This window comes from Odocoileus virginianus, unplaced genomic scaffold (assembly GCF_023699985.2).
Source record: "Odocoileus virginianus isolate 20LAN1187 ecotype Illinois unplaced genomic scaffold, Ovbor_1.2 Unplaced_Scaffold_23, whole genome shotgun sequence".
NCBI classification, from domain to species: Eukaryota; Metazoa; Chordata; class Mammalia; order Artiodactyla; family Cervidae; genus Odocoileus; species Odocoileus virginianus.
The window spans coordinates 535,351-550,138 of record NW_027224285.1 but is presented as its reverse complement, the minus strand read 5'-3'; the positions used below and the strand labels follow the sequence as shown (position 1 = coordinate 550,138).

The 14,788-nt window shown below is 38.5% G+C and overlaps 2 long non-coding RNA genes across 2 annotated transcripts in view; both read right to left on the bottom strand.

Annotated features, from left to right (window-relative positions):
• Positions 1–14,788, bottom strand: part of LOC139033625 (uncharacterized) — a 329,098-nt gene that overhangs the window by 62,483 nt on the left and 251,827 nt on the right. The gene's annotated exons all lie outside the window — the stretch shown is intronic.
• LOC139033626 (uncharacterized) lies at positions 164–1,336 on the bottom strand. The gene is made up of 2 exons (XR_011486156.1): positions 1,154–1,336; positions 164–686 (listed from the first exon to the last, which is right to left on the bottom strand). It is a non-coding gene; the product is annotated as an uncharacterized lncRNA (long non-coding RNA).

The window sequence follows — 14,788 nt, the reverse complement described above, 5'->3', positions numbered from 1 at the left end:
CTGTTCGTGGTGCCACCTGCTGAGGTCCAGCCCCGGCAGGACCAGGAATACCCAAGGGATGAGTGGCGTCGGCGAGGAAGAAGACAGACACACACACACACACAGACGGTTGCGTAGAAGAGGTAGCTTTTTTTTTTGTTTGTTTTGTTTTTGTTTTTTTAGGTTTTTATAGAATGAATGTTACCTCCCCCTTAAGTCACCACATATTACATCAGATATTGGTTTGTGCTTCCGTCAATATTTTTTTCCCCATGTTTTTCCCCTAAGCATTCATCTAGAACGTTTCCGATTACAGGGTTTATACTTAAATGTCCCATACATAGTCTTCTTGCCTCAATGGCCTAACATTCTCACTCTAACAAAAACAATGTTTCACAAATCTCAGGTATAGTGTAAATTCTTTGGACAATAAAACAATACATGGGAAGGGTCACAGTAACATGTTTGACATTTCTGAAAATAGTACCATGAGAAAAACCTGATATTTTTCTTTACCTGAAACCACAAAATCTCAATTTACAACGATTAACTATTAAACAGCAAAAACACCTCTAAAGCAGCAAAACACCTCTATTAATAGTAAGATAATGGCAGTAAAGCTGGTTAATATAAATCTTCTATGGGGACCGGGATGGGGAATACATGTAAATCCATGGCTAATTCATTTCAATGTATGACAAAAACCACTGCAATGTAAAAAAAAAAAGAAAAAGAAAAAAAAAGTGAAAGTTAAAAAAAATAAAATAAAATCCTATATACCCCATTTTCTAATTTTACAAAAATACCCATAATATCCCATGTTGTTTAAAGAAAGGGAAACAATGAACAAATAGCAGCAAGGAAATAGCAATAGTGAAAACCCTTTCAACCAAGGAGCAAGTAAACTAAAGCAGTATATCTACTTCTAAATCTAAATACCTCTACTCTTTTCTATTCTAGAACATTATAATCTTTTAGGCAAGCAACCAAACTATACCTGTGGCCTTTTCTTTTATGACTTGATGTTTATGGTCGTGTCCTGAGCCAGAGCAATCTTGAGCATTTCCAAAAAGGCTTGGACTTTTCCAGCGAGGCCTTATTACTATATATTATCATTTCCAAAAATTAATAGAAAGCCCAACAACAGTAAGACAGAAGGAAGAAAGGGACATACCGGGCCCCTGGGACAACCTCGAGGGGAAGAGCTGCCTTGCAGATTCCTTTCTCGTCCCGGCGGCTCCGGAGGGGACATATTGGGCCCCCGGGGCAGCCGCATGTGAGGAAGAGCTTGCAGGTTGCTCTCTCGTCCCATGACCTTGTCATGGACTGGGTGCATCCCGGCGGCTCCCAACACAAAATGACACTCAAATGTCATGCTCATCATTGACAATGAAAATCTTAATTATGACCATCAGAAAAAAGGTCAGCATGGTTGCTCTAACAGATTTTTCAGTCTTCCAATACAAGTTTTAACCAAATCCATAAAGAAAGATATACGCATAGGAACCTACAAATTGACAGCAAGTCTATTCAGATAAATATCGGACATCATCTGTATGAATGTTTAAGGCATAACTTCAGACATTCTTCAAATTCACAGAATGACAACCAGAAAGTATGGCTACACACAATCCATTCAGTTTTATGAACTACCAATGAATAACCTCACAAGGAATTTAAAAACAGATGACCATTTCAAATGTCATTTTCAATATTTAATAGCTTTGATGTATGAACAAGACTGTAAGACAGAAAATTTAAAAGTATGACCGAAATAAATGAAGTAAGTCCTCAACATATATGAAAACATCCCATGGTAGTGAAATCAATTAACATACTTATTAGGACTTTAACGCACAGACACATTTCCAGATTCGATGTGATCAGAATAAACATTTGGCAAAAAATACAAAAGCTGATTTTAACAGTCATATTATTCTCCTTTGTACCCCGATAAAGAAAAACAAATATGAAAAACTAAATCGAACTTGGAAACTCACATTTCCCAATGTCCTGTGTCAGTATACAAAGGAACAGCATATCAAACTTTGTAATACTACCATTAACATATGCATTTAAATGAAATTGGATGAAATACCCCCAAATAAACACATACTTCTAGACTCAATGTTTCACAAGGCAGATAACATTCAATTAATGAAACTGAGAGGGTAACAGGCAGGAAGGCCAGGCATCTCCAAAGGGAGGAAATAGGCTGCAAGTGCAGACGTCTATTTTTTTTTCACTTATTTTTATTAGTTGGAGGCTAATTAACTTCACAATATTGCAGTGGGTTTTGTCATACACTGACATGAATCAGCCATGGAGTTACAAGTATTCCCCATCCCGATACCCCCTCCCACCTCCCTCTCCACCCGATTCATCTGGGTCTTCCCAGTACACCAGGCCCGAGCATTTGTCTTATGCATCCCACCTGGGCTGGTGATCTGTTTCACTATAGATAATATACATGCTGTTCTCTTGAAACATCCCACCCTCGCCTTCTCCCACAGAGTCCACAAGTCTGTTCTGTACATCTGTGTCTCTTTTTCTGTTTTGCATATAGGGTTATCATTACCATCTTTCTAAATTCCATATATATGTGTTAGTATGCTGTAATGTTCTTTATCTTTCTGGCTTACTTCACTCTGTATAATGGGCTCCAGTTTCATCCATCTCATTAGAATTGATTCAAATGAATTCTTTTTAACAGCTGAGTAATATTCCATGGTGTATATGTACCACAGCTTCCTTATCCATTCGCCTGCTGATGGGCATCTAGGTTGCTTCCATGTCCTGGCTATTATAAACAGTGCTGCGATGAACATTGGGGTGCATGTGTCTCTTTCAGATCTGGTTTCCTCAGTGTGTATGCCCAGAAGTGGGATTGCTGGGTCATATGGCAGTTCTATTTCCAGTTTTTAAAGAAATCTCCACACTGTTCTCCATAGTGGCTGTACTAGTTTGCATTCCCACCAACAGTGTAAGAGGGTTCCCTTTTCTCCACACCCTCTCCAGCATTTATTGCTTGTAGACTTTTGCATAGCAGCCATCCTGACTGGCATGTAATGGTACCTCATTGTGGTTTTGATTTGCATTTCTCTGATGATGAGTGATGTTGAGCACCTTTTCATGTGTTTGTTAGCCATCTGTATGTCTTCTTTGGAGAAATGTCTGTTTAGTTCTTCGGCCCATTCTTTGATTGGGTCATTTATTTTTCTGCAATTGAGCTGCAGGAGTTGCTTGTATATTTTTGAGATTAATCCTTTGTCTGTTGCTTCATTTTCTCCCAATCTGAGGGCTGTCTTTTCACCTTGCTTATAGTTTCCTTTGTTGTGCAAAAGCTTTTAAGTTTCATTACATCCCATTTGTTTATTTTTGCTTTTATTTCCAATATTCTGGGAGGTGGGCCATAGAGGATCCTGCTGTGATTCATGTCAGAGAGTGTTTTGCCTATGTTCTCCTCTAGGAGTTTTATAGTTTCTGGTCTTACATTTAGATCTTTAATCCATTTTGAGTTTATTTTTGTGTATGGTGTTTTAGAAAGTGTTCTAGTTTCATTCTTTTACAAGTGGTTGACCAGTTTTCCCAACACCACTTGTTAAAGAGGTTGTCTTTTTTCCATTGTATATCCTTGCCTCCTTTGTCGAAGATAAGGTGTCCATAGGTTTGTGGATTTATCTCTGGGCTTTCTATTCTGTTCCATTGATCTGTCTTTGTGCCAGTACCATACTGTCTTGATGACTGTGGCTTTGTAGTAGAGCCTGAAGTCAGGCAGGTTGATTCCTCCAGTTCCATTCTTCTTTCTCAAGATTACTTTGGCTATTCGAGGTTTTTGGTATTTCCATACAAATTGTGAAATTATTTGTTCTAGTTCTGTGAAAAATACCGTTGGTAGCTTGATAGGTATTGCATTGAATCTATACATTGCTTTGGGTAGTATAGCCATTTTGACAGTATTGATTCTTCCAATCCATGAACACGGTATGTTTCTCCATCTGTTTGTGTCCTCTTTGATTTCTTTCATCAGTGTTTTATAGTTTTCTATGTATAGGTCTTTTGTTTCTTTAGGTAGATATACTCCTAAGTATTTTATTCTTTTTGTTGCAATGATGACAAACCCACAGCAAGCATTACCCTCAATGGTGAAAAATTGAAGGCATCTCCCCTAAAATCAGGAACAAGACAAGGGTGCCCACTCTCACCACTACTATTCAACATAGTTTTGGAAGTTTTGGCCACAGCAATCAGAGCAGAAAAAGAAGTAAAAGGAATCCAGATAGGAAAAGAAGAAGTGAAACTCTCGCTGTTTGCAGATGACATGATCCTCTACATAGAAAACCCTAAAGACTCTACCAGAAAATTACTAGAGCTAATCAACGAATATAGTAAAGTTGCAGGATATAAAATTAACACACAGAAATCCCTTGCATTCCTATACACTAACAATGAGAAAACAGAGAAATTAAGGAAACAATACCATTCACCATTGAGACGTCTATTTTTTCTCTCTCTCTTAAGAGGAGAGAGGAAACAAGCTAGTGTTATCTTTTTTCCCCTTCTCTATACAAATTTAAAAAGAGGTTTTTTCTTAAAATTCTGTGTTGCTATAATGACACCTGGTTCCACCTGACCTTAACTTTTCTCAAATCTTGAGCTAACCAAGGCATTTTTCTTATGGAAATGTTTGCCTTAAGCTATGTGAATGTACTATGTATTTACCCTAGACTCTATCTTCAAGTAGGTTCTGCCTAAAGGCTCAGAACTGACTTCACAAGCCAATATGCTTTACTTATAAATTGTTCTCCTAATCTATGTTAATGAAGCTATATATTTGCTCATGTCAATCGTTTTATGGCCCAGGATGACTAGCCTGGTGCCATCTCCATGTATCTTGTGAATGAGGGGCCTGCTGCCATTCCTTTCTGTAATTAGTAGACTGCTAGTAGCTATATAACATCTGGCTAAAGACTAGCAGGGGGCACTCTTTCTGCCCCCTTCTGATGTCTATGTCAGAAGCTCTTTTATACTTTAATAAAACTTTGTGACACAAAAGCTCTGAGTGATCAAGCCTCATCACTGGCCCTGGATTGAATTCTTCTCCTGAGGAGGCCAAGAATCCCAGCATCTTTCATGGTTAGGCAACAACCTTTCAAAACACTGGTCTTTTCAAAAAATGATGAAAAGTGATAAGCATACATACGCATATGAATGAAATGGGACCTGTATCTCAAACCACATAAAAATAAATCCTCCCTCAACATAAATACAACACAATCAGCCCTTCATATGCATAGATTCTCTAACTATGAAGTCATACAAATATGGACGTAAAATATTGTAATAAATTCCAAAGTTTAAAAGTGGTGAATATTGACTTTCACCTGCTGGCACTTCTTTACATGTCATGTCCATTATATTAGCTATGACAATGAATCATGTGCTGTAGTAAGTCATTTACACTGTGTCCAACTCTTTGGGATCATATGGACTAGGGCCCACCAGGCTCCTCTGTTCATGGGATTCTCCAGGCAAGGATACTGGAGTGGGTTGCCATGCTCTCCTTCAGGAGATCTTCCTGCCCCAGGGATCGAACCCATATCTCTTATGTCTCCTGCATTGGCAGGTGGGTTCTTTACCACTAGCACCACCTGGGAAGCCCCAAGATACATGAACATCAGTGGATTGGGGGATCCACATGGTATATACAGAACCATTCCTCAAAGAAAACTGAAGAATGACTTTAAAATCTCAAAGAAAACATGACTATACGTGTTTACAACCTTCGTGTAGCAAGGGTTTCTTCAATCTGACAAGTGCCATGGACCGATGAAGGACTATGTGAAGAATACTTCAAAGTCGATTTGGCAAACACAGCCTAAGTTGGCTATATTCAATCTTCAAATGAATGAGAATGTCATTAGTAGTGGTGGTTTCAAATAAGTAGCATATGAAGCCGTTTACACTTATTGTGATTCGTGGTATACCACATTCACAAATTTCAGTAGCATTTGTGCAAAAACCATACATTTCTCAGTGGAAGCTTCTACATGGACTGTTGGGATCAGAGCTCTAACTCATACAGGCATACTTTTACTTTTAAAATGATCCTGCATGATAATCAAACAAAACACTGGATTAACACCTAGACAGTGTTTGAGCTCTGTACTAAATAATTTTAAAGCTAGTAGATGGAGTGAGCTGATGAGGAAGACTACGAACGAGTCATGTTCTTCAACTTGGTCAAACTGCTGATGGTCATACAAGTTAATGAAAAGTTAAGCCTGTTGTCATTAAATCGGTTTAAAAGAAATAGAATAATAAAATGAATTAGTAAATCTTGCTTTCTTAATAAACACTGTATTATTTCTGCACAGCTGTGTTACTGGCATTAATAGAATATCTTCAATAATAACTTGCCACAGTGAAATGGATTCACATTCTATATCTATTCACGTCTATAATTGATGCCATAGCTGTTTGATACTACTGCTTGAATGAATGCAACTTATGTGACTTCACAAACTACAAACTACTACTAACATAATAGGTATTAAAATACCTTGAGTGACATAAGCGTTAAGACTTAGTAGAGTTGCTCTCATAAATAATGACAGTATTATTCACTGTAGCCATAGTACTGGAATCTGTACATTAACACCCCTGCAAAGGAAACTGAAAGGATAGAATAATAATAAAAGAACTTCATAACTATAAATTTAATCCTACCATAATCATTCAACATTGTATGTTTTCTTTTAAACTAACTTTCATATTTGGTCTACTCTAACTTCTTCTGTGTTCACTTTATGCTATACTGATTGCTAACAGTAAAATTACCATAGGAGCTCTAATTATTTTTGTTTTACTTATAATGCTAGTGATAGAACCAAAGGCCGATATCTACATCAAACAGGAGAAATGTAATGGAAACTGTAGACAATTTTATGTAATAACATCGCCGTGCTCCTATACAGTCAAATGGACATTCAAAAGGACATGATTTTTCTGAATGTTTATTTCAGAAAGTTAGAATTGGATGACTGCAGACAATAAAACTAATAATATATTAATACATAATATTAATACTATACAGCTGGTCATTCTTTTTCCTATTCTACCACAGCTAACTGACTGGAAGTCAGTTTAAGTAACTACTACTAACATAAGACCCTCACCAATAAGTGAAGATATATAGGAAAATCCATAATAGATCTAAAAACCATCAAAGATAAAATGATGATAAAAAAATACAGTGACATCTTAGTTGGTATAAGAAACAGGATGATTATGAAAGCAAAACCAACAATCATGTACAGGCCTTGGAAACCTGTGGCTGTCACGAGTCTTGACTTTTACCTTCATCTGAGGTAGTAAAAAGTGCTTTGTAAAATCCTGAGGTTTGCAGCAGTTGTAACCTCCTGAAGAGACTGCAATAAAAACGGTTTCCAGAACATCCTGACGATTTCCATCTACTAGGCTGTGGTGAGCTCAAGGAATACATACTCCAGAGGATAGAAGACAGACACAGAAGTTGGGAAGACTTCTACTGCACTTAGGGAGAAAGGGCATGTGGCTACTCAGCCTAGTACAAGTGCAGAAGCAACACCTCAGTGATTAAACCTTTAAAGACTCGACAAATATGAGAATGACTGGTATGAATAAACCTTCAGAAGTGCCTTCTCAGACCTCCCGTCATAAGCACAAGCATAATAAAAAACACTGAGTTTTCATGGTCTCACACAAAATTATGACAATGGCCGGAGAGGCTCCTATAAGACATCAGGGCTGGGCTTTACTGTAGGATGCACATCGGTTGAGTGCATCGCTATGTGTTATGGAAATATGTGTTATTGGCAGGGTGAAGGCATATTCTTGAATAACACAGCAAATAACACTACAAATTCAAGGAACATGGCTACAATGACAATAGCTGATTTCATGATGGCTACTACTTGGTAGAGCTAGGATTGCCTCTCCCATTAAGTACCTCAATGGCCAGCTGTGATATTAGCCATTAGTTTCTCACTGTAATTCTCACTTCGAAACCAAATCTAATACTTTCCATGTTGACTAGCACAAGAACAGTGAAAGCTCCTTGTAGAAGCAAGTCAGACAGACATGCTTCTGTTTTATCACAGAAGCTGCTTATGACTGGTCCTGCTCACAGACAGATTGCTAATTCCAAATTTATAGACAGTTATGCAGATATTCTTTACCAACTGAGCCACCAGGGAAGCCCTAATAGCTCAGTTGGTAAAGAATCTGCCTGCAATGCAGGAGACCCTGGTTTGATTCCTGGGTCAGGAAGATCCCCTGGAGAAGGGATAGGCTACCCACTCCAGTATTCTGGCCTAGAGAATTCCATGGACTGTATAGTCCATGGGGTCACAAAGAGTCAGGCACGACTGAGCCACTTTCACTTTCACATGCGGATATTATTTTTAAAAAATGTGGTAACAGATCTAGTACCTTTGTCAAGCTAATGAATGAGTAATATAAATATGAATAATCAACTTTGTCCTTCATAGTTATTACCATCCAGTATTTGCTTTGAGAGGAGTTGAACTACTCATTGTTAAAGAAAAATGATCCTTTCTTCTCTGAAGATTTGTTAATCATTCAGTTGGGTGTGGTGAATAAAATACTTAAGGATCTAAAACATAAAAATGCAATAAGCAAAGCACATAGAATTTTTGTTCCCTTTCTCAAAGGATGGAATACTTTGTATTTGCACTGATTTTATGTCTTGACTCCATGTACAATTATATATTGATATTTTTAGTTGAAATACAATGCTGCTAAGTTGCTTCAGTCGTGTTCAACTCTGTGCGACCCCCCAGACGGCAGCCCACTGGTCTCCTCTGTCCCTGGGATTCTCCAGGCAAGAACACTGGAGTGGGTTGCCATTTCCTTCTCCAATGCATGAAAGTGAAAAGCGAAAGTGAAGTCGCTCAGTCGTGCCCGACTCTTAGCGACCCCATGGGCTGCAGTCTACCAGGCTCCTCTGTCCATGGGATTTTCCAGGCAAGAATACTTGAGTGGGGTGCCATTGCCTTCTCCGTGAAATAGGACTAAAAATATTGATATAATACTAATAAATCATATTGGTATGTGTGATTTTCACATATGATTCACAGGAGATTTAAATTCACAGTTGTCAACATAAAGGATTATTGTTATTTAGCTTCTTCATGAATCTATACCATGAATGAAGAGCTTTTCTCAAAATATTTCACTGAGGGAACTACAAGGATGATAGGCATAATACTGTGCTTCAACTCATGGATTTCTAAGCATTGCTCACAATACAGATCTGATTTTCAACATGAGGGTTCTCTCAGTGTCCTTGAACAGCATTTGTTTTTCTGTTCATTTCAGTTCAGTTGCTCAGTCGTGTCCAACTCTTTGTGAACCCCATGAACCGCAGCACGCCAGGCCTTCCTGTCCATCACCAACTCCCAGAGTTTACCCAAACTCATGTCCATTGAGTTGGTGATGCCATCCAACCATCTCATCCTCTGTCATCCCCTTCTCCTCCTGCCTTCAATCTTTCCCAACATCAGGGTCTTTTCAAATGAGTCAGCTCTTCACATCAGGTGGCCAAAATATTGGAGTTTCAGCTTCAACATCAGTCCTTCCAGTGAACACCCAGAACTGATTTCCTTTAGGATAGACTGGTTAGATTTCCTTGCAGTCCAAGGGACTCTCAAGAGTCTTCTCCAACACCACAGTTCAAAAGCATCCATTCTTCTGCGCTCAGCTTTCTTTATAGTCCAACTATATATTCTGTATACAGAAGAAAAAAACTCATGAGTATCAAACTTGTTCACATAAAACAAGTGTATGAATTGTTATCTTCCTGATGCAGAGATCAAACCCACATCACTCCCATCTCCTGCACTGGTAGGCAGATTATTTACCAACTGGACCACCTAGGAATCAATATACATTTCAGTAACCGCTGCCATCAGCCTCTACTGTTCATGACCAAAGTAGGAGAAAGAACATTGGAAGAAGTACTCATAAGTCAAGGAACTGTTATACTGGGTACTCCAGTTATTACTGGGACAAGTCAGTTCCTCCAATGATGATGGGTATAACTGAAAAATTATTACAAATTCATGGGATGCGAGGTCTACACGATAAATGTGTTCCTCTTATGCTACTGCTTCAGGTATGCCTACTTCAGCATGAAGGACTGAACTTAAAGGGATGCCTACTATTCCAGCTCAAGCAACAGATAGTGAAGTGCAGATCATTGTCCTTTGTTGGAAATAATCAGCAGTTTGTCAACACATGTCAGATGCCAGAGCAAGCCTTGGGATGGAACTCTAAAAACAGGTTAGGCTCTCTTTTTGCCAAGCCCTGTGATAAAATACAAATCAAAAAAAGAAAAACAATGATTTTGTCAGGACTTCCTCACCTTTTCTTTCTGGATGGCAGGAAGCAGACACTGAGGCCAGATGACTGCAGGATTTAATTGTGAACTAACTTTGGGTGGGGTGGAAGCTCATCACTCTAGTAAGAATGTGGCTCAATTAAACTATTTGACTTACATTCACTTCATGTACATAGAGTTCTATAATCCTTAATTAAGGAATTAAATAAGTTATACTTCCTTACACCTTCACAATCTCTTGGTTTACCCTAATGTAAATTCCTAGTCCAGCACTTATACCATGAGTGTTACAGGTAGTAATAGTGCATAAATGATGATGAGCAATGACAGGAAGTTTATTTATTCTGTTTGAATTCTCAATTTTTTATCTAATCAATCAGTGAAATATACTTACAGATGTGAATATTTTAGTGGTATGTATAAATACACATTGAGTAGTGCTATGATAACTCATAGTGTTGGCACAATAATTATCATGGCTATTATGGCTTTTCCATATATTCCTTTTGAGATTCTGTTCCATTATACATTATCATAAGATATTCAATACAGTTTCCTAAACTGTACAGTAGGTCCTTGTGGTTTCTTTCATATATAGTACTATGTATTTGTTAATAATTCAAACAAAAACTAGTACACAAATATTCACAGTGACATTATTCACAATAGCCCAAAGGTAGAACCCATTCAAGTGTCCATCGGTGGGTGAATGAATATGCAGCACAGGGTATATTCAAAAGCTTGAACAGTATTCTACCATACAAGAAAATAAACTGAAATGGCTCGGCCACTGTGCAGGACATTACAGAAATTACTCCAAAACTAACACATGGAATAAATATATAGTTCAAGTCTAATTCATGCTATGTACCCAAAGGGTTTGGGAAAAGGGGTTGAAAAAATTGCATATTTCTGCAGTCATATTCACAACAGCATGATTCACACTGGCCAACAAACAGAAGCAATCTAAGTGTCCATGGCAGCCACTTCCATAAACAAACTGTGGTATACACACAATGGAATATGATTCAGCCCTTAAAAGTTGGTAATTCTGACAATGCTACAATGTGGACAAAACTTACGGTCATTATATTAAGTGAAATAAACCAGACCAAAAAACAACAAACATTCTGTGATTCCACTAGTATGAGATATCCAAACAAGTCAAATCCAAGCCCAGAAGAAGCAGAAAGTGATTCCCAGGGATGGAAGACAGTTCATGTTTCATGGACCCCACCCAGTTTCCCTTGGGGAAACTGACTTCCCATGACATCTCCAAAACCAATTATACAAATAATTGGAAGCCATATCCAATCAAATGAATGTAGACATAATTTTACAATTTACACCAACCTCATTCAGACTTCTCAATAGACAAAAGGCAAAACTGTATCTATGGTACCTCAGCTTTGCTTAAAACTGTATCTAGAGTACCTCAGTTTTGCTTATGAAATTTAACAACAACAAAAAAAAACACTAAAGTCTATCCAAAAAAGGATATAAAACATATAACATGAACTTTAAAAAATTAGAAATTTAAACTGTGAAAAACCTTATTCACAAAACCTAAACACAAGCCACAGAAAAATATATTTACAAAATACCTATCTGATAAAGGATTGTACTCCAACTATACCAAAAAATCAGGAACAAACCACCTCATTACAAATGTATAAATCTGAACACCTGGCCAAAGGAAATATACAGATAGTAAATAACCATATCAAAAATACTCAAAATCATATATCATTAGGAAATTACAAACTAAAACAACAGTGAAGTAGCACTGCACACCTATTAGATCCAGTAAACTCAAAAAAGGTGGGGGGGGGCACTTCTCTGGTGGCTCAGTGGTAAAGACTCTGCCTGACAATGCAAGAGACTGAAGTTTAATCCCTTACCCAGGAAGATCCCACATGCCAGAGAAACTTAGCTGGATTTTTCCAGAGCTAAACAAGGCTCACCTGTGACCTGAACACTACACATCTAGTACTTGGTAAACAGCTTTGAAAAAGTGTCCAGACAAAAACTATCACACAATTACACACAACAGCTCTACTTGTAATAGCTAAAAACTTTCAAATATCAGGATGTCTTCGGTAGATGACTGTGTAAACAAATTGGGATACATCCAAAGTGAAGGGGAGCAAATGCTACCCCAAACTATACCGCTTCAGCATGAGAATTAGTTGGACCTAATTAACTTTTTTTTTTAAAGAGGACACATAATCATCTCTGAAACCCAAGTTCAAGATGGCTCTACTGAGAGTCACATTTACCAGAGAAATCTCATTTCAAAGGAATCCTGGGTATATACCAGATAGAAGGATGACAGTCTTGTGAAACTCTTTTTTTTTTTATCAATAGGGAAAGCTAAGACGTAAATCTGTACAACAACCATACCCTTCCTTTCCTTTGGTTTTACTTTTTTTTAATATTTTTTTTTTGGCTGTGCCAGGTCGACCTTCGTTGAGGCAAGCCAGATATTTAGCTACAGCATGCAAACTCTTCGTTGTGGCATGGGAGATCTAGTTCTCTGATCAGGGATTGAACCTGGGCCTCCTTCTTTGGGAGTGTCCAGTCTTAGCCACTGGACCACCAGGAAGCCCCTGTTTTGTTTTTAGATGAAGATGGTATCTAAGGTGATATTTTGGGCCATTTCAGTCACTGACTCAGTTTCCTGAGTTTCTCCAAGGCACGCACGAGGTGCACATTATTAAACTGGTTTGCAAAACAAGTAAAGGTTGTTTGCGACAACATTGTATGCTTACAAATATCTAAATGGCAAATGGCATGTTATTTATTTTTAATTACTATGAGGGAAAAAAGAATGCAGTATTCATACATGTTACAACATGAATAAACATTAAAACCATCTTTAGTGAAAAAAAATCCATATAGAAAAGGCCACCCAGATCCCATATTCACCATGTCTGCTTTAAATCCATCAAGTTTTTCCAAATAACTGAAAATCTCAGTAACACTCTAAAGCCCTTTCCTCTCGAAATAGGCCCCAGGTCCCCTTGGGGAGGGGGTTGGGCCCTCTTCCCTCCACACTGCCAAAGGGTGGAGCAAAGCCAGCTCTGTCAGAGGTACAAAGAGAGCAACTGGATGGATTTTCAAGCTCTTGTTGGGCTGCAACAATTCAGGGCCCACTCCAGTGAAACAGCTGCCCTGTGGCCCCTAGGTAGGGTATGCAGGTTCACACCCAGGATGTGTTCCCGTCAAAGCCAAGAATTTTCTGACAGACCTAGGCTTACTAGAGCTGTCCTACAGAGTGAAGGGGACAGAAGAGATGTGTGGAGGTGGGTCTGCCTTTCCCTGTGAATGTGGGGCTACTACTCCCTATGGGCCCCAAGTTCAGGGATAACTGCCCCTAAGAAAGGAACTCCAAGAAGCGCTTTGCCAGGAGGCTGGCACTAGAGCTTTATTATTGTTTAATAATTGCTTTAGATTTCTTGTTGGTTAGTTATGATCTGTGCCATTCCTAATACCGTACTTGTGTCATTGAAACAGGGAAGCTGGGACAGACAACACATGCCTTCTGTCAAAGCTACTTCACTCTGTAATAAATCTGATCCTCATGGTCTATATGGGATTTGTGCTTGGCGTGGATTGGAATTCTTGGTTCAATAAACCTTAGAGGGTTTATTAACTGTTCGTGTTTTTGTCCTAGTGGTCATGATGCTGGTTCTTTGCATCTATCTGGGACCCAAATGCTTCTGAACAGCCACTTTCTTGTCAGGTGATCAACATGATGATACAACAGGAAGGTAAGGGAAAATCAAGTCCAAACAACCATGGCATATTACCTCACATTTGTTAGAATGACTCTTATTTTAAAAAAAAGACAATCAACAGGGACTTCCCTGGTGGGCCAGTGGTTAAGACTCCATGCTTCCAGAATACAAGGGATATGAGATTGGTCACTGGTCTGGGAATTAAGATTCCACATACTCCCTCAGCATGACCAAATAAATAAACATTGAAAGTAAATAAATATAATCCACTCATTAAAAAAAAATACCTCACAATATAGTTAGCCATGGAGATGACTGAACAATCAGCCTCTAAGCGGTGAAGGCCTGAATTTCTAAAGTTCCTTGTATTCATCAACTTTCAAGCAAAAAAATGACCAAAAGAGAGGAACTGAGAGACTGAATATGCAAACAGACAACGGCCAGCCCATGAATAACCAAAGAACTGGAGTTCCCGTAACCTCTGCAGTCACCAGTCCAAAATGGTCAGGATTTGGTCAATGACTGCCAGCTTCCCTGTTTTATTTTGCCCCAACTTCCAACTTGAAACCGCCCAAAGAAAGCCAAATATATTCTCCAAGTGAATCACCTAAGATGCTGTTTCTAGTTACTTTAGTGCCTTCAGCCTCCTCATGCCAATAGCCTCCAC